The sequence below is a fragment of the Doryrhamphus excisus genome, chromosome 6, assembly GCF_030265055.1.
Source record: "Doryrhamphus excisus isolate RoL2022-K1 chromosome 6, RoL_Dexc_1.0, whole genome shotgun sequence".
Classification (NCBI taxonomy): Eukaryota; Metazoa; Chordata; class Actinopteri; order Syngnathiformes; family Syngnathidae; genus Doryrhamphus; species Doryrhamphus excisus.
The window spans coordinates 6,918,932-6,946,175 of NC_080471.1; the positions used below are offsets into that span (position 1 = coordinate 6,918,932).

The window sequence follows — 27,244 nt, forward strand, 5'->3', positions numbered from 1 at the left end:
TAAGCTCACTTACAGTTTTAGCCATAGGATGTCTTGTTTGAAGTTTTAAAAAGTTTATGCCACCTGAAAAAGGTGTATTTGTCGCTACCGTATCTAGATCAGTGATTTTCAACCACTGTGCCGCGGCACACTAGTGTACCTTGAGAAACCGTCAGGTGTGCCCTAAGGAATTATCCAATATCACTTTTTATAGTTAACATTTATTAATCATCATTTGCAAATATTATGTCAATAGCCATGAATATATGGACCCAAATATTCCAATCGCATTTGGTATATTTGCTCAAACGGAAAGAATTGAACAGGGATGGAATATTCCTATAACTTCTTTGTGGTGTTTTTCTTCTTCTGTTGTTTATTGGCGGTTGGCAAGCAGCTTTCGTATGCATTAGCGCCATCTGTGAAACAGAATCTAAACCCTTCTATACGCCATTCACAAGTCCAGTTTTATCAGAAAAGAAAATATATATCTATATAAAACATGTCCTGAGTTTAATTATAAAATATTAGCAAGATTGAATTTGATCTTTTCCTGTTTAAATTGATCCCGGGTGCGTTCTTTCAGCGCATGCTCAGATATGACGTAACACGCAGATCCAGACGTTCTTCACTTTTAAAAATGGCGGCCAGCAATCGGCACTGGACTAAGCAAAGTTTGTTTTTGATTCAAACTAAATTTCAAGACTGAACAGACGAAAAACTGGCAATACGGAGTTATTCCAACAAGTGAAAGAAAAACTTGGGGAAGCCGGTATCACGTGATGTTGATGTTTACGTTTTACTGGGCATGCCCTATTGACTATTCTGTTTGATTTTCACGGCGCATGTAGACAAGAGATTGGAATATTCCATTTTTGGTTAGTGGTGTGCCACAAGATTTTTCCAATGTAAAAAAACTTGCTGTGGCTCAAAAAAGGTTGAAAAACACTGATCTAGATGATCTCATTTTGTTTACGGGCCAATTGCCGCCCCCCACTGTGAGATGAGAAAGTAAGTAAGATGAAGTGATTCCTGCCACAATATCCAATCCCCAACTGAATAAAACACGACATACTGTACATTATGATGGGTATTATTTGTATTCATTTTGTTGTTACTTATATTCCTAAACTACACATTTGGTAACAGCAAAAATACCAAAGCAACTGATCTTTCAGATGGAGTCAAACACGTACTGTATGCTCCGATATGGCATCCTCCTCAGATTCCCCATTAACCAAAAGCTGGCGCAGGTGTGTTCCTGTGCTCTGATTCATCCCACTAATCACTTCACCGATTGGCCTCTCGCTGTTATTTCAGCAGGGACTCAGGTCGATGTCTGCAGAGCAAACTCATCCAGCTCCAGGAATAGATTTGACTTCCACCCACTCATCTGAAATGGAATCCAAAGTGGCATTTGTCCAGCACTGCCATGGCAGCATCGCACCTTTGAATGAGGCCCCTCTCTCCATTCATGTTGTGCATCCAGAATTCATATATATCACATATCATCATGCAGCCTAAAAATGGAGAATAACAATTGCACGGCAGCTGAGCCATTTTTGAAATTCCAATGACGCTTCCAATGCCTGTTATAAATAGCGCAGTCATGTCACACATGTGACCAACCCAGACTTTACGAGGTTCAAGCACACTGCAATGTAGACTAATCAAATACTTACTCTGTATGATATATAAAATCTGGGCTTCCATGCTGCATCTACATACTGTAGATGGATGGATTTGGTGAAGTAAAAAAAACTGATCCAGCTAAATCTGCTATTGTCACAAATGCTGAGGAACTTTCCTCATTTAGCTTGGATTTTGACCCCAAACTTTGCCTGATTGAAGTTCCATCCCACCACTGGGTACTTTTTAGAATCTGAAGAACTTTTGACTGGTCAGCTGTGTGCTGAAGAACGTTTCATCTACCATGTTTACGCTAGTGTGCGGCTGCAAACTTTATTGAATTTTCCATCCATCCATCCATCTACCCATCAATATTCTTCCATGTATCCAGGTCTGGGTGGCAGCTGGGACACCAAAGTGTTCCCAGGCCACTTGTGAGACATAATCCCCCCAGCAGCGGCTCTACTCTGAACTTTTCCTGGATGACCAAATCGTCACCCAATCTCTTGGGGTGCGTCCAGCCACCCTACAGAAGGAACTCATTTCAATGACTTATATAGGGCTACTTGCGGAGTACCCCAAGGGTCAATGCTGGGACCAAAACTGTTCAACTTGTACATCAATGTACATCAAAAGCTGGTATTATATGCGGATGATACTGCTGGGAAGAAATCATTAAAAAGGTGAGAGATTAAATGGTCATATTAAAACAATGGTTTGATAAAAATAGCTTACCCTTGAACCTAAGTAAAACTAAAATCATGCTGTTTGGTAATAGTAGAGAAGATACGTATGAGCAAACAAAAATAGACAGTGTAGACATTGAAAGGGTGAGGGAAAATAATTTTGGGGGATTTCTGGGGATCACAATAGATGAAAAAATGAGCTGGAAACCTCATATTAAAAACATACAACATAAGGTGGCCAGAAATATTTCAATATTGAACAAAGCAAAATTTGTTCTCAATCAAAAATCACGCCACACCCTTTATTGTTCTCTGGTCTTGAATGAGTCATGTTGTTTTTATTTGTTATTATATATCACCATTTAGATGGTTATATCTATGAACATTATTTATTATGCAAACAAACAAAAAATCCTACCTGGAATACAGGAAGTGAATAAACGTAACTATAACAGATTGTAAGTAACAGATGGGAGGTATGGACTAGTGGAACTGTGAATTGATTTAAGTGATGCATTCCATTTTAACCTGATGCATGTTCAAATAAAATTAAACCAAGACATTCCCAAGATTAAATTACATATTACATTATGTTGATGGATGTACATGTATAAATCCTACACTTAGACAGGCTGACAAATACAAATATTGTGAGACACACACTTCTTTGTTCTATTACACCAGAGCCTTTTGTTATTATTGGTTGTTGGGGTCAACATTTTAGCTTTTTCTCATTGTTACAATTTTTGTTGTTTTTTTATTTTTATTTCAATGATTTGGAAAATGTACCAAATGAAGAGAAGCTATGAAAAGTGGATGGATGGGTCTTTTTTTTTTTTTTTTGCAGAGAAAGATATTGAGTGGGACTTAGAGTAAGCGCCGCCAAACTAGGAATTTACGAAATATGATAGAAACAAAATAGATTTAAATTCAATTACCCGGTCATTATAATAGTAGTTGATGACACAACCTAGATGTGCATGGTTAATAGAATGTAGCGTCCTGACAAAGATGGCTAGCTAGCATAGCAAACGTATGGCCTAACTACTTATTATCCTCACCGGAGGACAGGAAATTAGCAAGTAGCTTAATAAGAGGTTAGAAAGAGACTAATCTGGCTTACATCGATACAAATTTGTGAAAAGTTGAAGAAACCTAAACAAACATGCCATTTGTTTAGCCAACAGTTATGTTAACGTAATGCTAGCTGAACAGACTCAAGCCAAATTCACCGAATGTGTTTGTATTTCCGGCTGAAATGGACCCAGGTTAAAAAAAAAGTAAAAGTAACAAAAGTCCTGGTGTAAAAGGGGCGATTGTAAATTTTTTTTACAGGTTTATACAGTACACTTTGATAGCTAGCTGACAGTCCGGGTCTGTGGTTGGGAATGAAGGGGCGTTTCTCAAAGAAGATGGACTCTGTAACATATGACCCCTCTGACCTTGCCTGCCATCATTACCTCTTCATGCGTCACTCCGCCCTTTTTTTAGCTAACTTTTCACCCCATCGACACCTTTGCTGTCAGACTGGCAATACCAATTACTGTGTGTATCGGTTTGTGTGTGTGTGGCGGGAGACTCAGTGCGGTCCCGTTGTTTTGGTGTCACGACAACCAAGCTGACAACATCTTCTTTGTGTCTCTGCTTCCAAAGAAGCTCTCCACACTAATAAACCTCATTTGCACTCTGGTGTTGCGGTTTGTTGTGTAATAACCACGCGTCCAAAGAGTGAACAAGTGAAGCGCCGCTGTTATTGGCTGTGTTGTTTGCACTTCCCCTCACTCCCTGTGACTCTATTTACTGACGTCTGACTGTCACGCACACACAAATGAGCTGATTGACGTTGCGTGAAATTGAAATTTACTTTTAAAGGAGACTGTTGCAGAGGGAGACAGCGAGCGAGAGGAGGGAAAAACAATTAACTCAAGTGACCTAACCTCAAATTTTGATAATCGGGAATGAACTGACTTTGGTCGGACACGAGGGAATGAGGCTAATTAGACCTGGCTTTAGTTAGTCAAGAGTGTCATGATCAAGTAAGTGTTAAAATGTTTTTTGTTTTCACTCAATGCAATTAACTCATTGGCTGTATTTCAAGTGCCCTTTGCCCTTTGACTGGCATTTTGCATTCAGGCGAGAAGGACACTCTTAATGCGGAGACAATGACATCGGTCTAAACACCTGCAATGCCGTCTATTTTAGTCAGCCAAATTTCATGCAGCAGAATCTTTTCTTGATACATCATCATTGTTTATTTCCACACGGCTGCTTCCTTGACCTGCAAGGTTTACTTCACATGCCAAACAGATCTGTCATCACTCGTCAACGTGCAGTCAGACGTCTCCTGTCAAGTCAAATATATCTTCAATCACGCAGGTGCATCCAGATAAATAGACGTGGCTTGGCCTTGGCGTGGTTTAGCCATTTAATTAGGGTCTTGTGATTTATGGTTAGTGACACCAGGCGGGCCTGTGACCTGGTCATGAGGACAAGAATGTGGGTACAACTGGATAAAATTTGTTTAGTTTTTTTGATAGTGTGAGAAGCTGCTCGCCAGATGAGGGAGATGACAAGGTCACGTCCGACCAGTTGGAGGCCTCGATGAAGACCCAGAACATGATGGAGAGAGGATCTGGACGAAGCAGCTGGGGAGAGGGAAGTCTGGGCTTCTCGTAATAGGCAACCCAAACTCTGATAATGTTAGAATAAAATGTAGATAGAATGAATATAGTGTTAGTTATCACCCTTATATCCATTTGCTTAGACAATAGATAGTGTTTGAATGTGCTGAAGGAGAAATGTTCCTGTGACCCTGATCAGAGACCCCCAGCGACCTGGAGGTGCCTGGATGCACCAACAGCAACCCTGCAGATGTTCATGTTAATCCTGCACGAAATGTGTCAAGATAAGAACTCATAAAACAATAAAAGTAATTACTCTCACATATACACACACACACATAGACAAACAAATACAGATTGTGCAACTGCCTTTTGACCCCGAAAAGAGAATAAAAAGTGTGAACTGCATACTCAGAGTGGAGCTGCATGTCACTGGGTATGTTGTTTCATTCTCCTCAATGCGAGTAACTTTGAATATTGTTGTCTGTCTCTTCTGTATTTCTGTATTTAAGTGTTTTTACAAGTGTCACAGGAGTTTGAACCTGTCAGATAAACAGAAGAAGCTTGATGGATAGCTGGATAGATGGATGGATGGATGGACACCAGACACGAGAGCTCATCTTATATAAATTCAAAAGTAAAAAAAAAAATCCTTTTAGCATGCCAATGCTCTGCATCCTTGAGCGTTCCATCTATTTGGTCAAGAGCGTGTTTGTAGCGTCTGTCGACTGTCAGGTTGAATCAGAGCGGTTTTATTCGCAAACAGAACTGACCATGAATATGACCCTTAAGTGCTTTGTAACTTGACAGATCGAATCAAACAACACCAGATGAAAGACCAAGTCAAATCCACGTCCTTATTCATCTTAAAAGGAAACTGCACTTTTTTTTTTGGAGTTTTCCCCATCATTCCCAGTTGTTATGTGAAACGTGAACACATATTTCTTTACCTTTTTTGTCCATTCTAATGAGAGAAAACAAGTTAGCATGAGCTTGCTAACAATGCACGTCTTGGAACCTACAACAACAACAAAAATCTCAAAGAAACATCGACAATGTTCCATTTAAAGAACTGACTTGTATATTAACCAAGCTACAATCATATTGATATTGCAGCAGCTAACACAAAAGACTATTTTATTTATTTATCTGGCGGAGTAATGACAATGTTCATCTCAGCATCAATCACAAGTGGAACAGATATAAGAGTATATATTAATGGCTACAATTTCGCCACCAAGACTCGCCGAGATGCTTATTTGCTGGTTGCATTATTTACCTGAGTTGTGTGCTGGAAGACACAGCCATCCCAAGGAGAGTGGACATTGATCGCTGCTGTTGTTGATGGAAGTAGCGTAAGCTCCTGGGCTAAATCAGTGCATCTAGGAAAGAAGTTATGGTAATGTTTACATCATCAAAATACAGGAAGATACTGTACATGTTACAGTTATATATTATCATCAATGTACACAACATGGAAAGAAATATGTGTTCATGTTTCATGTAAGGATTGTGGATAATAGGCAAAATTCCAAAAAAGTGCAGTTTCCTTTAACTTTAGTTCAAACTTGCTATTCTTTTAGGTCTTGTCCTTCAGTGATCCGTCTGTCCGAATGTCCTATTCTTCTAGGATTTGTTCTTTTTGGTTGCTAACTTTCGACTTTTTCAACCTTGTCTTTTATCGGTCTGTCATGATTTACTATTCCTTTATCGCTTGTCCTTTATTGGTCAGACTCAGCTTCCAGTTAATTCGGCCTTGGACTTTATTGGTCAGTTCTACCCTGCTATTTTAGACCACATCCTATATTGGTCAATTAGAAGCTCTCTTTTTTTAATTTTTCAGTCCAATTTTCCTGTTCTTTTTATTGGTCCGTTGTGGCTTCCACTTCTTTCAGCCTCAACCTTCATTGGTCATTTATTACCTTCGATTTGACCTCATCTTTAACTGGTACTAGTTTAGACCTCAGCCTTTATTGTTCCAACTTTCTTCTTCTTTAGGTGTACGTCAATCATAACTTCCTATTTTAAACTGCAGCATTTATTGGCCTATCCCAACCACCGATTATTTTAGCCAGCGTGCTTCATTAGATAATCAAGTGTTTTATTTCTTAAATGTACATAGTACATAGTGTAAGTGGTGGTTATTTTTAGGGCTACATATACAATATGCAATCCGACTGCACACAGTAGAAAGTTTTTGAGGGCGTCTAACTGGTGTGAATGAAGCAGGCAAACAAAGGTGAAGTTGAAATAAAATGCTCTCTTACAAAATAGAATTCTATATTAGAAATGTATAGGAAAAGGTGAATGTGTACATCCATCCGTTTTCTGTACCGCTTATCACTAGGGTCACCTCACCTATATAAATAAAGAACCTAACATAAGAAAGATTACACTCTTCTTTCATTAAAAAAAGTTAGTTTCTGCCTTTTTCTGTTCCTTATAATGAGCAGTAGAACATAAGTAAGTTTCAGGAAAATATCAGTTCCCAACAAACACAGAGAAAAACAGCTTTTTGTGAACATTTGAAGCATAACTTTCACCTTGACTCCATTTTTTTGTATTTGTGACAGTTCAAATATCTAAACAAGTATACCACAACCTAGGACTGGGCGTTATGGACCAAAACCTCATATCCCGATATACTTAGGTTGAATATCGATATAGGATATTTCTCCCAATATTTTTTTCCACAATAGATAATTAGTAAACAATTGCTGTTTTATGTTTGACAATGGCTGCTGAGATTAGCCATTAGCTACAATAATGATATCACTGTAGCTTGGTAAATATACAAGTCAGTTATGTAAATAGAAGGTTTTTTTTTCAAAATAGGTACGTATTTCCCATGACGTTCGTTGCTAGCTAGCTCATATTAACTTGAGAAAGAAATATGTGTTCATGTTTCACATAAAGATCGTGAATGATGGACATGTTCCCGTTTAAGTGGTCCAGCCCAACCAAGCAACATAGCAACTTTGTCTGCAACGACTGAGTTGCTATTTTTTTTGCCCGCCTGCATGATGATGAGCCACCGTCCAAATTGCAGGTGTTGTATTTATAAGCTCCGAGCTGGCAGCTTCTGAATGCACCGGCCTCCCTGTTTATGCTTGTTTGGTATGATGAGTTGCCTGAATGGCGCTAGCACATTTTACATTGTACATCATTGCAGCCGTGCTCCAATAAGCACAGCATCCTCCCTGTTGGCCTATCCAGCCGCCATTATTGTTCAATGTTGTGTTTTGTGGATGTAATTAAAATCCTCTTTGACAATCAAGATTCCTCTCGTGGCTGTTCTCATTCCAAGGTCGAGGACGCCCAAGCTCTGCCATGTTTGCATGAATGTCAGCAGTGAAAATATGATTATGATAGTGCCATACGGAGGGAAACGATGTTTGGCCTCTCCCAACATCACACACTGCTCTTCCTGTGACATTTGTTGGTAAATGATGTGACTCTTTTAATATAGCGCTCACCCAGCTCTCTTCCATTGTGGAGCTCTGAAGGACATCGGGTTGATTTCTCTAAAAAGAATAAAATCTCCATGTATTTATTGCTCTCCTAGTTTTTGCAGTCACTCATTCTTTGCTGCTCCCGGTTCTTTTCGTCTGAGCTATTAAAATTTATACTCTTGCTGCTCCAGAACGATCATGGAGATAATGATTCAGTCTCGGATGAAGTCACTTATTTGTCGTGTGCAGCCAAACGCTGGAAGGTTTATACTGAATATGAGTCTCGGTTTACTTCACTTAAGGCCAACTAGAGGACAGAATTGTAAAGGTTAAAGAGGAGAGGTTTTGCTTTTCATCACTAGGATTCTGTGCCTTCATATGCACATGAATAGCTCAGTTTTCAGTATGTCTGTTTTTGGCTGCAGCAGCTAAATACCGATCACCTAGTATCATGTCAATAAACTAAGCATTATTATCTTTGCAAAGATACATGAGATATAAAAATAAATGAATTAATCACATGATGAATAAAAATTAACTATGGCAGATCAATTTTCCCGCCTCAATATACCGAGTGAAGTTGGCACCCCACCCCATGCAAATTGTGGTCAAATAGCTGTGTTTGTGCTGTTTTGTGCAGTTAAAATGAACATTTGTGCCGCTTTCCTTTTTGAATCATTACAGTTATTATCAGCCCCCCATTTCAAATGAAACCAAAATAGTCCCATTTAATTGTGCTGCCTTTGTGCTGTTTTGTGTAATTAAAATGATGTTTGCGCTGTCATGCTTTGAAGTTATTCACTAGTTTTAAATAGTTATTACATAATCATGCTCAGACTCAAACCAAAATAGTCATTTTTTTTCCTTCTTTGTTTGTGCTGTTTTGTGCAACCAAAATGGATTTGTGGTGCTTTGTTTTTGAATTATTACACATTATCTCTAAGTCAACCAAGAAACCAAAATAGTGACATTTGTTTGGCCGTGTTTGTGCTGCTTTGTGCAGTTAAAATGACAATTGGTGCTATTAATTGGTGATATTAATTACAAATATGATAAGTGTATTAAATGGTGTTAATTGGTAGAATAACATTCATTCATTTTCTACCGCTTATCCTCATGAAGGTCGCGGGGGTGCTGGAGCCTATCCCAGCTGTCTTTGGGCGAGAGGCGGGGTACACCCTGGACTGGTGGCCAGCCAATCACAGGGCACATATAGACAAACAACCATTCACACTCACATTCATACCTATGGACAATTTGGAGTCAACAATTAACCTAGCATGTTTTTGGAATAACGATCAATTAAACTCACTGTTTTACTTCTGTTGCCTTTTTTTTATAGACCGTATGTTTTAGCATGCAACTTATGTATGTGTTAAGCAGGAAGAGAATTCACTGCATTGGTTTCTGCACTTTGGAGTGGTTCTTCCAGAGAACATTGACATGAATTGATTGACACCTTTTTGTCAGTCATACAGGTTTGGTTTTTTTAAATCTTTAGATTGGTGCGGCATTTGGGGCCAAACACTTAGCAAGGTGTGGTGAGTCTGAGGCTGGTGATGTGATCATCCGTCGGATACGGATAATTGACAACTGTACATCATACTCATAATTGGCAAAAATGCATTATCTGTCACGGATACTGGTTTATAACAAGTATCCAGCCCATCCCTAACTGCAGTACCCCATTTAAAGGGCTATTCTGCCGCTATGTTCACATGCTTCTGACATGCTAATATGCCATTATTCACAGGCGCGTTAATACACCAGGAAAGCGGCGTAATTATGATCTCATATTGCACTCATACAAGGTTTTGTCCCATGACCTCACCTGAGATGCTTCAGCAAATTGTGTTTGACCCCAATTAGGCTGCTGATGGCAGTCAGGCCCGAATTGACCTGACAATGACACACACTCACTCGGAATATTAATATACTGTCATCTCTACAACACACACACACACTTTGTCATAAAGGGCATCGGCCATTAGATATGTTCCTGCGACTGTAGTTATGTTTAGTGCCCTCACCTCACCTTGGAATGCATCAACAGGACAGAGAAGTCATCAGTCAATAATTATGAATTATTCTCCTTCATAGAAACACTGAAATGACTTCCGCCATGCTCATGTCATGCCATGTACACTTTTGGAAGCTTCTTTTTCCGTTACAATTTATCTTCACAGGAAATACATTGGAACCTTGGTTAGCGTCATTCTGTTCTTCCAGAAGGTCTGACTCTAACTGAAATGGAATGTCCTATAATTATTATTCGATTCGTATCAGGATTTGTGGTTGCGATATGATTCAAGGATGATATCGGCTCATTTAGAACAGGGGCCTCAAACTCAATTTACCAGGGGCCACTGGAGCTAGGGTCTGGGCAAGGCTGGGCCGCATCAGGTTTTCCAAAAAAACAAACAAAACGCATTTATTAAAAACAGAAAAATATACAAACTTTTTCAGTGCTTTGGTTCCAATTTTCTACAATAAAAGCTCTGATAAAACATTCCACTGTTCTCAAATATCTTAATTTGTATTTTTCTGCACAAAATAAGATGAAAAATAAATAAACAAATCAAGAATAAAAATCAATCAATCAGTAATAAATAAATATAATAATAATAATAAAACAGCAAATAATAAAAACTTAAGAAACCACATATAGTTGGTGGATAGACAAATTATTTTTTTCAGATTAAAATGAACAAAGCATTATTAGAGCCCTGTAGACATGACAAAACGCGACTATAGTCACATTTATACTCTTTTTATTTACAACATATTGCACAACTGCAGGGTCTTGAGACACATGCTAACTCGCAAACTAGAGAGCTAGCGACCTAAACGGTAGCCTTCAAGTTATTTCCTTTAAACTTAAATAGCCAAAAACTTACCACTTCCACACGGATAGGGAGGATAACTATTAACAGTTATTTAACCTTTAACATGAACATTAATCAAACGTAATCATTTTTTTCTGGGTACATGATACCATACAGCATCCATATCAAACTTGCGCGGGCCACACTAACATTAAACTTTCATATCAAGGCGGGGGCCTCAAACCTGTGTCATGCGGGCCACATTTGGCCCGCGGGCCTCGTGTTTGAAACCCCTGATTCAGAATGATTCAATCCAAAATGATTCAGCAACTTTTTAGCCAAGAATTCAACCAGTGTCACTGTGAAATAAATATGGACATTTATTAGACATAAATATATGATACTAGACATATGGATACCGGACACTCCAGGTAAATTTTCCTAGATTCCTGTTGTTTTTTCAAGGGAATCAGGTATACATTTTTTATGGCTATAAAGAAACAAGTAAACAACAAAGAATGGCAAATGCGTTTAACACTTCAGCTTGAATTAACAATGCATGAACTAACAGCTTGAATTAAATCAAGCAAGTCTGTGATTATTTTAATCTGATCTACATGACTTGAACTTTAACTGGATACATCATTCACTTCTCTACCCCAAGTATTAAAGAAGTTAGAGCAAATGTCATAGAGGGAAATGGTCCCTTTGGTGAGTGACAGTGAGTCAAGACAAAAGCTGTAATCCACCCACGGACGTTTGCAGTTCAACCGTACTACAAAATATATCATAACTTGAGCTGTGACATGTGATTTTTATGGGAAATGTAGTTTTTTGCCGTAAATTAGCCACTGTAAAAGCTGCAGGGATTCAAAGCAGGGTTAACCCTAACCCTTGTAACCCTTGGTACAAGGTCATTTTCTAACTTGAATAATGATGTGCCATGCAGTGAAAGTTGAAAAGAAAAAGGACGTCTCTTTGACCTGGAGCTCATTCTGACTCGGTCACTTCCTGAGTAGCTCACAAGCAAAGGTGTGTGCACCCCTGGTTGAAATTGTAAAGAGGCTGGTAAGAGAGTTTAAATAAATCTGCTGTGGTGTTGGTGGCAGTGTTGTAGTTACAGAGGACGTTTGAAAGATTTGCTCCAAACGTCAACTGCGTATTGTGCGACTCCGTCCCTCTGAGCTATTACATACACGGCTCCACTGGGGAAGCCTATCCTTAAAATCCTCACAAGGCGTATAAAAAAAGTAAGCATCCTAGACTCTACTTCAGCAGAGGTTAACACAGGTCTGATCAAAATCTTAAACTGAAAAATATGCATGTTGCACATTTGGACCTTAATGAGGTTTGAAGTAGAGCTACAATATGCAAAAGCAAGAAGGGGGAGTGTGACAAAAACATTTGGAACATGTAATTTCAAAAAGAATACTCCAAATTACTGACACTTCATGACATGATGGTATTTGCTCATATTTTGGCTAGCTAACAATAAAGTTAAAATCAAGCACATAGCGTATGAAGTATGCGATGCAGCGTATAGCTTAAACACAGTCAAATACAAACACATAGTTTCACAAGTACTGACAAACTTAGTGTGACACTTGACACCACACACACAGACACACACACACACACAAGAGAAGTAGAGTGATGACCAAGGCAGGAGATATCTGCTATGTATGATATGGTTTGTTTACAGCACAAGAAATGGCAGAACGTTTCAGATGTCCTGGCATCGTCCTTGCTGGCAAGAAAGACAGAGATGGGCCGGTGATGCTGAAACCAGGGCGACGACGCATGCTGATTGGTTCACGTCTTGCACAATCTTGAAATGTATAAAAAGCCGGGCAGGGAAAGAAAGGGTGCTTTTTTTGCAGCTGCGCTGTACTAAGACCCAACTTACTGTTGGAATACAGGGAATGGAACTAAGCCCGGACTGAAAATAGTTCTCAAGCAAGTCCAGTCTTTCCAGACGAAAATTAAGTTTTTAATTGGAGAACCTGGGAAACCCTCAAACTCGGACTGCCCTAACCCAAGCACCAACTGTCGCTGGTTTTGTTTTTAAACTTTCTGTTGATTTATTTTCATTCATTCATTCATTTTCTACCGCTTATCCTCACAAGGGTCACGGGGGTGCTGGAGCTTATCCCAGCTGTCTTCGGGCGAGAGGCGGGGTACACCCTGGACTGGTGGCCAGCCAATCACAGGGCACATATAGACAAACAACCATTCACACTCACATTCATACCTATGGACAATTTGGAGTGGCCAATTAACCTAGCATGTTTTTGGAATGTGGGAGGAAACCGGAGTACCCGGAGAAAACCCACGCATGCACGGGGAGAACATGCAAACTCCACACAGAGATGGCCGAGGGTGGAATTGAACCCTCGTCTCCTCGCTGTGAGGTCTGCGCACTAACCACACGACCGCCGTGCCGCCATTCCACCAAGTTGACTGGTAAAACGGTGTTATTGAAGACATTTCACATTGCTCCTAAGCCAAGTATAGAAAAAGTGGACACGCAGTACTGGCTAATTATCCTCCAGTAAAGGCAGCGTAGGCATCAATCAGCACGGAACACTTGTCACTTGGGCTTGTCGAGGTGACAAGCTGTTAAAGTTTGCACAAGCCGAGACTTAATTTCAGGCGGGGGATTGTTATTGCTATCTTGCTATCAGTAATCACGCTTTTTAAATATGATTCCACAAGAGCAAGTTTTGTTATCCTTTCTTTTTCCAACCATCCACGTTTTAGGAGTGCTTGAGATATTCATGAAAAAAAAATCATCCTTTTGAAAGCCTCCTCAACTCCAAAAGCTCATGCAACATTTACATGGGCCTTCACCTTTCAAACGGGGGTGAGTGGCAGTTGGCGCCTGTGAGCAGCCTTCAGAGGGAAGAGGCACCATGACAGATGACTGTGCTCCGCAGCCTTTGTTGTTTACACAGCGGCAAGGATGAAAAGAGCACACCTTATTATTGACATCTTTAAATATTTGATGAAGCCGTCCTGTGCCCTCTGACATTTCACTGGATGAACGTGGCATCACAAAAATATCGTTATTTTGCCCTTAATCTATCAATGGAAAATGTGCTTGATCGTGTACTTAGTATTTGTGAAGCAATTCTTGGCCGCAACCAGTCTGGTCAGTGTACTCACCACGTTAGACCTTTGTATATTACTGTCAGCCAAAGCAGACACACTGGCCTGGTAGCATGATAGCAGTTAGCAGAGTTTGGACGCACCAACCCTGACAGCGACAAGCAATTTTGGTGTGACGCCAGAACCAATTTGTCATTCTCAGACACACGGGAGGCACTAAATGTCACTCAAACGCAACACTGGAGCGTCACGGAATGAAAATGACTTGTAGCAAACAATGATTTGATCTAATAGTAGCACATTCTGGAACACTGAAGCTTAATTAGCATGTCTGCCTTTTATTTGAAAGACAAGCCGGTGTGTGTGTGTGTGTGCGCCTCAGCTTTGTTTACTTTCTCATGAAAAATATGATTATTGTCATGCCGTTATTTCTCAGCTGGCAGAGCACTTTATGACTGAATCGTGCATTAATAAGTGACACCCTACTGATCGGGGCGAGAAAAGTTTAAGCTTTGCAACAAGCGACACAAACTTTGAAGATTTGACTGGTTTTCTCCAAATGTGGGACTGCTCGGGGAAAGCCGAGATGAGGCGAGATGATCTTTTCTTTCAGATTGAATTCTTCATAGGTGTTGAACACATTTTGGAAACATGTAACGACCTATTCGGGGGATGATAATGTTCAAGCCACAGTTATTAGTAAGACGACCAATGCTGAGTGCAAACCTTCAATTCAGACAGCATTTCTCTCCTCGCCTGCAAAGTGAAAATGGATGGATTTCTTTTGAGTGAATTCCTATTAGAAGAAAAAGAAGTCACAAACCACTTACCATTTTACCATATGTGAACATCTCTGCAGCAGAGCTGTACTCTATAATAGAGTGCAGACCTCCATCGATATCGATCACTCCTACTGCATGTGCATCAGTGCTTTCATCCTCTACATAATGTACATAATGCATGAGATTTTTTAAAAACTACTTCTTCTTCTTTCTCTTTGGGCTTTTCCCTTCAGGGGACGCCACAGCAAATCAATCACCTCCATCCAACCCTGTCTTCTGCATCTGTCTCTCTCACACCAACTACCCTCATGTCCTCCTTCACTACATCTATAAACCTACTCTTTGGTCTTCCTCTACGCCTTCTACCTGGCAGCATCCTTCTACCAATATATTCACTATCTCTCCTCTGGACATGTCCCAACCATCTCAGTCTGGCCTCTCTGACTTTATCTCCAAGGCCTCTAACATGTAATGTCCGTCTGATGTACTCATTCCTGATCCTATCCATCCTGGTCACTCCCAATGAGAACCTCAGCATCCTCATCTCTGCTAATTTTCAAAACTAAATGGTAACTGTTTTGTGGTTGAATACGGCTTGAAATTGCGAGATTAAAAAATATCTCACAACACTCATAATAATGAAATCGTTAACATAACACAGGCTACTGTTGGGGCCATAACCCATGACAAGCTAAAAGTCAGCTCCGAACCTCTCGTCACTTCCTGTCATACACACATCTGTCGAGCCACTATTCCTTATTTTAACAGGGCTCCAGAAGCAGTGTTTAATATTCCATTTATTAATACTGAATCCTGCTTTGCGGAGTTTCACTTATGGCAGTGGGGTCTGGAGCCAATTACCGGTGATAAATGAACGAATGACTGCAATGTGAACTTCTGAGGCCCATAACTCACCACTCCACAGTGTTATGGATATTGTAGTTTTTATACACCACATTGCTAACCTCCTAGGTGGTGAAAAGCACACCTTAATATCCAAATGCCTTGAAGCCTAAAGGGTGCACGTGCCCATTAGCAGCATCCTTTGAAAGAGAGAAGGACAAGCAATTACTTGGTAGGGATTTGCTCTGTTCCTTACGTCTCCTCTGACCTCCATCTTGAGCGCTTTAAGCAGGACCCGTGAGAAATGCTCGACAAAAACATTCACTCACTTCACCGTCACGGGGGCCGCACGGCAGCAACTGCAGGACTGTGTTTGATATCGGGGCTGCTAAATTCATTTGAAAAAGCAGCATTTCAGCATCTTCACAATGGACGGTAAACATGGCTCAAGAGGCTTTAGTTTGCGGAAGAAGGAGGAAAGAAATAGAAATAAAAGACAGACATTGACCGTTTAATACCAAATAAATCCTACAGCATAGTATTTTTAAAGACTGAAAGTCACATCTGTATCAAATACCCTGCAGATTTAATGGTGGAGCGTATAAGCTGATCCGCAGCTCCATAAAAAGAGTCAAATAAATCTCCTGGAGCTTGGCTAAAAGTCTCAACAAATAGGAGAAAAATAACGGAGTTTCCCAGGAGGAGGATGGACATGTAGAAACCACGGCTGTCAAAAATAACGCGTGAACCAGTACTATATTGAATTCAACTTTGTAGCGTAATTAAAGCATGGCAAACCACACCTTTCTGTGCTGAAGTGCACATGGAGGCAAGTGGAGCATCCCCATGGAAGTACACAGTCTGACACTCTTTTTAACTTTTTTCCGACCTTAACACATCCGCAACTGCGCTCAGTTTCAGCACCATATGTACAAACATGTCTCGGAACATCACATCCTCATTCTCCACCGCACTACCACCACAAGGTGCATTTGAGAACACTCTGAATTCTGACCATCAACACCCACCACTTGGACGTCAGGGAGTAACAACCACAAAAGTTCATTCAAGCAAATGTTCTATTGACAATGACTTTGTGTCGGACTTGTAGAGAGACATTGGGAAGAGACAGACGAGTTAAATTGTGGCGTGTTTGAATTTGAAAAACCATGAAAAACGCACAAAGAACAGCCGAGGGTCATCTAGTCGCAGCTCGAGCTACGGCACGTCTCGCAGCTCCGCCCCAACAGGAGTTGCCAGAATCTACAGGAGACACAAGGTCAGTAAAACAAAAACAAAAATAGCATATCAACCAAACCACCGTCAATGCAAAGTGTGACATGTGAAGCCATTTCTAAAGTTTGGGGACTCCAGCAAAATGCAGTGAGAGCCATTATCCACAAATGGCTAAAACATGGTGAACCTTCCCAGGAGCTGCTGGCCAACCAAAACCAAAACCAGACCCCAAGAGAATGACGACTCATCCAAGAGGTCACAAAAGTCCCCACAACAACTTCCAAAGAACCACAGGCCTCACTTGACGTCAAGTTGTATGACATCCCCATCAGCAGTGTAGTCCATCAACGGTGACTTACCCCCCACAGTTCTGGTCTGATGTTGGTGTTGAGAACAGTAGCTCTGGTTCGTTATTGGGGTTAATTAAGTAAGGAGTTTGGCTTCCTGAAACAATATGTAAAATATTTGCATGACGAAAATGCCTCCTCAAAAACAAATGAGAGAAAATGAGACAAATCACTCCAGCACCTCCTAATCAAAGTCAACCCAAGCAAAGTCAAAGCTGTTGTTTTGCCACAAACGCAAAGACATGGACGACTAAAGAAATGTCAAAAAATATATATATATTTACATTTTTTAATTAACAAAACAATTAATCAAATACCTAAATAGTTGCCATTTAATTGGATAGTCATTTATCAATAATGATTAATTGTTGCAGCTCTAATCCTGCACTGTAATTGTTCCTTCTGTTCATAAAATACAGTGAAAATATGCATATTTCAGACATAGTTACAAATGTGATGAATTGGATTGTCGTCGCCTGAGTGGAAACTGGTTACTGGGTCTTTGGAATGTGCAGGTGTAATAGGAGTTGATGAACATCTCCACTCTGGCAGAATTTGTATAATTAATGAAGAGCAGCTGCATGGAAAACAATTTGAGTGTGGATCAGGTCATGAATACAAGCTCCTTCTGCTGCGTCTCCCACCTGCAGCTCTGACTGACTGACATTCTTGCCCCCATTTACGGCTTCAGGTATATCCGTATGCGGAGATCACGGCTAAGTGAGCGATTCACGCAGCCTCCCTGCTGGTGTTCCCTCATCATGACCTCATTTCTCAACGTACATTTCACATTCCACTCAATATTTCATAAGACATGTAAGGAAGTGTGTAATATTTACTATCTGTAGGTGAAGGGTGGGCAGGCGGGGGAGGGTGTCCCAATTACCAACAGTGCACATGCAGCATGATTTCAAGTGTCTATCTTGCACTGAATGTCGATAGCACAAAAGATGGTGTGGAGGAATGTGCTAAGTGGGGGATGCATATTTGAATTGCCTTCATCAATAAACGTGAATATGATCAATGAATCATCAGAAGAAGGATATCTAATGCAGGGCTTCTTAACCTTTTTGACGTTGAGGCCCGATTTTTGCAGTGCAGAGTTGTTCTTCCTCCATTTACAAAGCCGTACTTGATGAAGTCAGATTGTACTTAGGTAAAAATATAGTATTTTGGCAGGGCCTGACACCACTTTTGTCTTCATTTTTTCATTTAAAAAACGTATCCATTGCTAGTTGTAGTTGAATGTCTTCTTCTGGTCTTCTGTGAGCTTGTTAAACAACTGACATTACATTGACTTACACATGACATTGTATGGTCATATCACCTCGTACTTCGGTACGGGACAAAAGATTTAAAAATACAAAATAAAAAACCAAACAACAAAAAAAACCCTTAAACTGTATTATGGAAAGCAGGAAGTGAACAAATGTAACAGTTAGTGATTGTAAAAGTACCAAATGGAGGGGTAGGATTTAATAAGCTTTGCTTCTTCCTACTCCTTTTGGACATGTGGAACTGGGAACTGATTATGGGATGCACTCAATTGGAATTTGATGCATGTTCAAATGAAATAAAACCATTACCATTACCGCCACCATTTGGTTGGAAGCTGCACTGTAACTGAGCATCTCATGGATAACATACAGTAGCATAGCGGCTAGCCTATCTCTGGTGTCTTCAGTTGATAACCTTTTTTTTGCGGCCCAAGTTTGGGCCGCGGCCCTATGGTTAAGAATCACTGCTCCAATGCAAGCCACAGTACAATGGAAGAATACTAGGGGTGTCACAATTGTCTCTCCAGATGGGCACCAGGCCTGGTACAATAATAATGAATGCATTCATTACACAATAAATGAACATAAATTGGATAATTTTGTCCGCCTCAGTTACCACTCAGTCTCTTTTGCTTGTCTCCCGCCTCCAAACAGGCAGGAAGACAGTATACTGATTTCAGCACCTTGGCGCATTTGTTCCATAGAACAATGGCATGAATGGAGTGGGCCCTTTTGTCAGTCATACAGTCTCTTTGTCTCTTTGGGTGGAGGCGGGGCCAGTAACATACACACAGTGTAACGCAGTAGAAATGATTGTATTGTAATGTATTATTGGTCTGTCTCTCTACAAGTCCTCTGAATTCAGAGGAATATTGTCACCCATATTTGACTTATTTTTCCAAAAGAACATACTGTTTATCCTTTGTGAAACTTACACAGGATGAACCTGCAGACCTGCTATCATGTACAAATGTATCATAGTCAACATGCTGTCATATTTTACTGGTTTCAGTTTCGACTTCACGATAGTATTCCAAATCCGGAGGCATGAAAACATTTCTGTCCCCTTGGGGGTTATGACAAAGGAGATCGGCTTTTGTGATTGGTTGAAAGGCATTTGAAAACCGTTTGCCCCCATCCTGATTTCTTACTTTTTTGCACTGGTTTCTGATGATCAAACAAATTACAATATTAGTCAATTACAGCACAACTGATCACAAAATGCAGTATTTAAAGAAACCTATTATTAACCTCCATACCTACATGGCCCTGTGTGAACAAACTAAACCTAATAACCGGTTGGGTCGCCCTTGGCAGCAACAAGTGCAATCAAGCATGAGGGAGATGAGATGATAGATTATTTTCCCGTTTGCTGATTATAAACAGAAACTGCACACATATTACTATTGAGAAAGTCAACATTGCTAGCGGACCTTGCTAACTCTGCAGTGTCAACATGGCATCACCATATGTCGTGTAGCCATTCTTATCAGCACACGTGGTATCAGTGCAGCCACGTCTGACATGATATCTAGTACATACTTTGTTGTGCGTTTGGCCCCTGAATGACCTTTGGCTGATGCGCACAGCCTTGATTGATCTATCCCCGACTTGTGCATATTGACCCAAGGAGGCGTTGTACTCAGGGGACACTTTAGGCTGATACGGCCGCATTGTCATGTCACGAGTCAGCAGAGAAGATATGCACATGCATGTGTGATAACACATGCACTATTAGCACCCACATACAGAATGCCCAACCTCAAATATATCTTATAGTGATTTACTTACGCCACAAGACTCAACTTAAATGCAACAGTTACACAATATTGTACTGATAACTGAGACGGCGTACAAGAAGCCAGGTAAAATTTAGAAAAACGATTCATATGAAAACAAGGGGAACTGAAGTTCCATTGTACGACAGTACAAGACATACGAGACAAGGCAAAATGTTGTCCAAAATTTTTGTTGGAAAACTGGGCCGTTCAAAACCAAGGTTTGACTGCATTTTCAAAAAGGTACTTTTTGTAGTTTTTGTCTGTGGAGGAGCAAAAACAACAAAAACAGCGTTCACCTGTCAGTGGCAACATACTGGATTATTTCACACTCCAATGTGGAAACAAAACAGAGAGTGGGTTTGAAGCACAGAACGTAGAGAAACTTGACTCAAATGACGGGAAGTTGAGCGTAGTACTAACAGGAAGTCTGCGGCCTGTGGAGGAAAGAGTAGAAACAACGGACTTCTTTGTAGAAGGAATGCATGGCAGTGAGATAAACAAGAGCTCTCTCAATATAGAGGATCTCCCTCCAGTGCATCTCCACAAGCTCCCTCTCTCTTCCGCTCTCTCTCTCTCTTCCCTCCGTCAGCTCATGTATCGTTTCATCTCGCTCAGCCTCTCGCTCGCTCTTAACACAGACTCACTGCCGCTGCGCTCTGACAGATGGGGAGACACCACCGAGGAGGAGCACTCAGGGGCCAGAAGAGTCTGTCTTTCTTTTCTTCTCCACATCCGGCTTCCTTTTCCTCATGAGCAGCTCATCATCACCATCATCCCAGCCCCTGAGGAAGATGAGGAGGCTCCGCGTGTGAGGAGAACCCGAGCGAGGGAAGAGGAGCAACAGGGTGGTGGAACGCGGACAAGAGGAGGTGCTCTGTTTCTTCATGCGGGAGCAAGGTCAGGACTCCTTATTTATCACTTTCTTGAAGTGAATCTCCACATTGCAGTTTAGCAGCCAGCCTTATAAGTTAGAAGCGAGAAGTTCCACTCTCTATTTGACTTGGAAGTACCTGCAGGTGGAGTCTTTGTCGGCATGTAAAAAGGCGTCACCGGCAGGCCATGAAGCAGCATTGGCAAGCGGTAACTTGGAAACGGGCATGTGGGAGACGCTTGGTGGCACATGATAGGATTTAGGGGAAGCGAGAGAGAAAGGAGGAAGGAGATTCCTTTTGTTCATCCACACAAAAGCCTTCTCCTGAGTCTTATTTCTTCCCCAGGCAAACTGGCCCAGGGGCAGCGCTTGTCAGCTTTTATGAATTGGCGTGACTGGGGAACATTGTTTGAGACTCTTAATACACTGGCATGAGCACAGAAAGTGCTACGTTACGCATGAGCATGTAATGTGTCTTCATCCGTGCGAATACAGTAGATAATGCACATTCCCATGTATGAAAATCTTTAGACTCCAATTATTCACCACATAAACCGCCATATTTCGTAATTGTTATTAAAGAATGAACATTTTATCATTCATGCCGCCAAGAGACGCCCTGACTCCTCCTTTAATCTACATAATATATCAGATGTCCCTTTATTTACGTCCACTAAAGCTAATTTGTATATTTCCCCCGACATACAAAGAATAATACTTTTTTAACAGGTTCCATAGTATTCAGTCAGGTTTTAGTTTAAGTCGGTCCTCATACCTCAGTTAACATTTAACACCTAAAATACAGAACACTAAAACACTAAATACAGTCATGAAATTACACAGTAATAAAAAAATTGAAAACTATGCTGCTTATAATTATTGCTATCGCTTTCATAGGAGCAGTAACAAGCTAGTAACAAGGATACTGTAGCGACCTGTGATTTTTGTGACTTACGATTTCCTGTGAGGCTGTGACCTGTATGTGTGTGTGTTTGCTGATGTTGTTTTGGCGCCGTTGTCAACAGTAGCCTTTGTTCTTAATGATGGCAGCGGGTGAGCCACATAGTTAATTCTTGTGCTGTTACAAGTTCGTGAGCGAGTCTCATGTTGACAGACTAAAATACATTTTTTTAAACAAATTTACGGTAACACGTATACGTAACCGCGAGACGCAGCAACATGGAGGACCACCTGTATGTACTTTATTGCTACCATTGTTCTCTTGTTTGGGAATTTTGAAACCACCCAATGTTCTACTGACGATTTATAAAGACCCAAAAAGGCTAGAAACAAACTTTTTTTTTCTGATGAAAAAGATTAAGATTCTTTACATAGTTTCAATGTTTATGTTGTTTTTAAAGTCAATATTCTGTGGGTCTTCAAAATTCTGCAAAAATGGCCAAAAACTCTTGCAATATGGAGTGCTCTTTTCTGAAAATGGCAGTGAATTAGTTAAACTAGACACCATTTTTCCTTGAGTGGAAAATAGGAGATTTATATTGGAGATGTGGTGTTAATTGAATTCTGATTGTCTATTTGAGGCATGTAGCAATTAACTGGAAGCCATTTTTCTTTCTCAAGGGAGAAATAAAGGAGACTTCAATTTGAGGTCTGGTGTTTATTTAACTGGCAAGCCATGCATAACTTTAATTGTCTGAGGTATGGTGGCTATTAAACTGGATGCAATTTTTTCTCAAGGGGAATGAAGCAGAATTCTATTTGAGGTGTGGTGTTTATTCATAAAGTCCGCATTGTAACCGGTGATTGAGGCAGAGTTTCTTTTCTATTTGAGGTGTGATGACTATTAAAGTGGAGGTCTTTTTTCCTCAAATAAAGGAGATTTCTGTTTGAAATATAGCGGTTATTTATAAAGTACACATTGCAACCAGTGTTTAAGGCCCGGTGTTTATTGTTTGAGGTGTGGTTTTTATTTCTACCAAGTGATTGAGGCAAGGTGCGGATTAAAGTGGAGGCCAGTTTTTATTTGAGGTGTGGCAACACACGGTGTCTATGAAGTGAGTGGTGCTGTCTATTTGAGGTACGGCATTCATATTTCCCAGTGAATGATGGCCATGAAAAGCATGTTACCAGTTTTAGCCCCCCATTGCCGTTTTCTGCTACCCTGTCCTCGGTTGTTAGCAACCTTATGAATGTGAGCATTCCCAGGCGACGGGGGTGGTTGTAGTTTTATTAAACGTATATTACAGAAGCAGAGGGCAGAAAGAAAGTATTGTGTTGTCAGTGTAAACACAGCATGTGGAGTAATTATACTGCACTGCCAGTGTTTGGACACAAAGGAAGAGAGATTGCATGGAAGCCGTTACTTCATTTCTGCTCAAGGCAAGTGTGCATTTTGTGTTTACATCAAAAGGTCTGAAAGTAAAGAATTGGCCGCGCTCAACTCTCTTTATTTCTCATTTTATAATCATGGTCGCCTCCGCAGGAAAGCCTCGGCACGCATGAGGTCACAGCGGTCGCGTTTGGCCATCAGTCATCAGCAGAGGTGGGCGTGTTGTGTCACCTTGTCTTGCACACATTACATTAGCGCGTGTCACGGGACACTTAAGATGAGCTCATCCATAGCTCACGCAAAGGAGCATACTGTGTGTCCATAACACTATGCACGTATAGAGTACTGTAATATGGCAATTATAGAGCAGGTGGGAAACCAAGTATCTTTTTGGTATTTTGGGGGATTAGCACACACCAAGAGGGGTTTTGGAGTCAGGTGATATTGTTAGAAAAGAGTAGGATTTGCTCCAAAAATATATTTATTTAAATAATATTTATTTTCAGTACCTCTGGGATTGAGATTAGAGGTGACAATTAATCAATGCGTAATCTATTATTCAATTAATTGACTATGGTTAATTGACTGATTCATGGTTTGGTGATTTCAAACTGTAAATAGCCTCTTCTTTTGTCATCCATGAAGCTATTGTCTGACAATAGGACCTATTGTCTTTGTGTTTTAGGCAAAACACATATATTTAATATATGTTTTATATATATTGTATATACATTATCTATCCATTCATCTATATATACAGTGCTATGAAAAAGTTTGGGCACCCCTGGTAATTTTCAGGTCACTGGTTGTTGAGATCAGCAATTTCAGTTCAATATATCATGTAGCAGACGAACACAGAGGTAGATGAGAAGTGAAATTAAGATCTTGGATTTACAGAAAGTGTGCAATAATATTTGATTATTTTATAAAGGACAACTTTGAAAATTATCAGGGGTTAGGGACAATAAACTGAGATTGGCAAGTCTTAGTGAAGGTGAATACTGCTATTGGCCTTCTTCTGTCCCGAGCACTATTGGTCCTCATAGGTGCAGGTTATCCTGACTTGCGCCAACAACCAGAAACTGCACTTCCAGAAAACGGAAAAAAAACAGTAGTGGCTTGCTGAATAAAACAAAAACAATCAAATAAAAACTTTCCCTCACCACATACTTTCAAATGTTACACAGTCACACTTAAACAGTTATAATTTTAATTCAGGGTAATATTGTACATTAGAGGCAGATAAACTTACCTCTTCCAGTATGTTGAGAGAGAGCTGTTACATGCATGGAAAGTAACCACCTCATCACCTCTCCCCTCTAAACAGCATTCAACAACATATTTGTTAATTACAGGGTCACATAATGCACACAATTAGAAAATACGCCAACTTTAGCAACACTCACGCTGCACTGCTGCTTAAGCGCGTCCCTCTGTATGGCCAATATTCCGGTTAACATACATTTTCTGTGCAAACATCGTCAACATACAATGTCATTCACCAATATATATTGCCCCATTCATGAAATTTGAATGTATTATATTAATTTTAGGAGTCATTTTCAACTTACATTAATGTTTACGGCAACTTTATCCAAGATAGACCCTAGCTGTGTTAGCCACCTTGTCGGTTTTACTTCCTGTTCTCGCGCTAGCAAGATTGTCCCCTCCCCCTTCCCCCAGCGCTGCCTTGCTCTTAAAGCAACAGTACTATAGGGAGAGCAGCACCGTAAATTATCAAAGGCATTAACATTGGTTTCGTTGCTGCTATGTTGTAGCATTTATTAACAGAATTTTATATATATATATATGTATATATGTATAGGTGTATGTATATATGTGTATATATACATACATATATATATATATATATATATATATATATATATATATATATATATATACACACACACATATATATATATATATATATATATATAATTCCATTAAAAATGCTACAACATAGCAGCAACGAAACCAATGTTAATGCCTTTGATAATTTACGTTTCTATATATATATGTATATATGTATGTATATATATATTGTATATATATATATATATATATATATATTGTGTGTGTGTGTGTGTGTGTATATATATATATAAGATTCCATTAAAACAATGCTACAACACAGCATAGCATAACGAAACCAATGTTAATGCCTTCGATAATTAAATCTGCTTATGGAGACCATGCACGTGGTGACTACAGTATACTAGGTGAATTGAATCGAGGATTTGCCTTATGTTTTAATGCATGTAAATCTGTGCATCAGCAAACGTTTGAGTTAGCATTTTTAGTGGTATAATATGAAATTATCTTCTTCCAAAACCTTCTTCATTCATTACAATCAGTAATAATGGAATGCAGAGGAAACTGTCATCATGTGATGAGAAGATGCATTTACAACTGCTCCTGCTGATGTGGCCCTGAATGAAAATGAGTTTGACTCCTCTGCAAGAGTGCACACACACACACTGACGGGCGGGAGGCATAACCAGCAGAGAGGCATCGTGACCAATGTCTTGGCAGAAGCTGTCAAGGTGAACATTTGGAGTGAAGAGCGCTTCACATTTAGAAGAGATCATCAAACCGGCAATGACATCCTCAGACTATCATTGTGCGGAGGAAGACTTTACCGACCCTGAATGTTAAAATTGTACCAGAGTGAGGCGTGTGCGGTGAACTGGTGCATCACAGCACAAGCAATCCAGACGTACACTCTGTACATGTCTGCGTAAAAGGCTACAGATTCACAAAGTTCTCTTCATGGATGATAGATCACGTTTCAATCGATGTCAACAACAGAGCAAAAGTGTCATACTCACCAAGTATTCTCTCAGTAATTAAACTGCCTTGTTTACACAAAAGGAATAAAAGCAGAAGGCGGAATATGAAGGCAGCGCAGCCTGAGGCTACGAGCTAAAAAAAAAACATTCAGATGCTCAAGCCAACTGTTACAAATCAGAGTAACTCCAGCCGACTGATTTCCTGTCGAGCAATAAGAGGATGTCAGCTGGTTAAAGCCGATTGTTAAAAGTTGAGGCGGTGCAAATGTCGTCGTTAGTATAGTGGCCAAAGTTTTTTCATTGAGGCCGACATTGTGCATACGAAAGGATGGCCAAGAGGAATAGATATGCTAACAAGTCAGGAAAAAAGATATTCACTTATTACTAGTACAACTCTCTTTTTTAAATTATATTATTTATTTTTACAAATATTTCAACTTTCTTCTTTATTAATAATCTTTTGTAATATTTTGACTTTATTCCCGTAGTATTCCAACTCCTCTCAACCTAATGGTATAAGATGTACAAGTTTTGTTTTTAGTTTTGTTTCTTTTAAAAATAACTTCTTTCTGAACAAAAACTCTACAAAAACGCTAAATGCTAAAATTCTGCTAAAATTCTGCTAAAATTCTGTTAAAATTCTGCTAAAATTCTGCTAAAATTTTCTCTGCATATTTTTACTTTATTAAATTGCATTTGGCTGCGGTTAAGTGGTTAGCGCGCAG

At 40.0% G+C, this 27,244-nt stretch overlaps 1 protein-coding gene and 1 long non-coding RNA gene across 9 annotated transcripts in view; one reads left to right on the forward strand and one right to left on the reverse strand.

Annotated features, from left to right (window-relative positions):
* Positions 1 to 960: 960 nt before the first annotated feature.
* Positions 961 to 25,393, reverse strand: LOC131131066 (uncharacterized). 5 transcript variants are annotated; one of them, XR_009130143.1, is made up of 5 exons: positions 25,299 to 25,393; positions 25,134 to 25,194; positions 24,980 to 25,046; positions 6,195 to 6,297; positions 961 to 1,372 (listed from the first exon to the last, which is right to left on the reverse strand). It is a non-coding gene; the product is annotated as an uncharacterized LOC131131066 (long non-coding RNA). The 5 variants fall into 5 exon arrangements; XR_009130144.1 differs by lacking the exon at positions 961 to 1,372 and adding an exon at positions 2,761 to 4,985; XR_009130142.1 differs by lacking the exon at positions 961 to 1,372 and adding an exon at positions 2,761 to 5,180.
* shisal1b (shisa like 1b) overlaps positions 21,126 to 27,244 on the forward strand; it is a 41,411-nt gene continuing 35,292 nt past the window's right edge. For 3 of the 4 annotated variants that reach the window (XM_058075389.1, XM_058075388.1, XM_058075387.1), the window contains exon 1: positions 21,126 to 21,463. The gene's annotated coding sequence lies outside the window, so the exon portion shown is untranslated. The remainder of the gene's footprint in view (positions 21,464 to 27,244) is intronic. The other variant, XM_058075391.1, reaches the window with a different exon arrangement.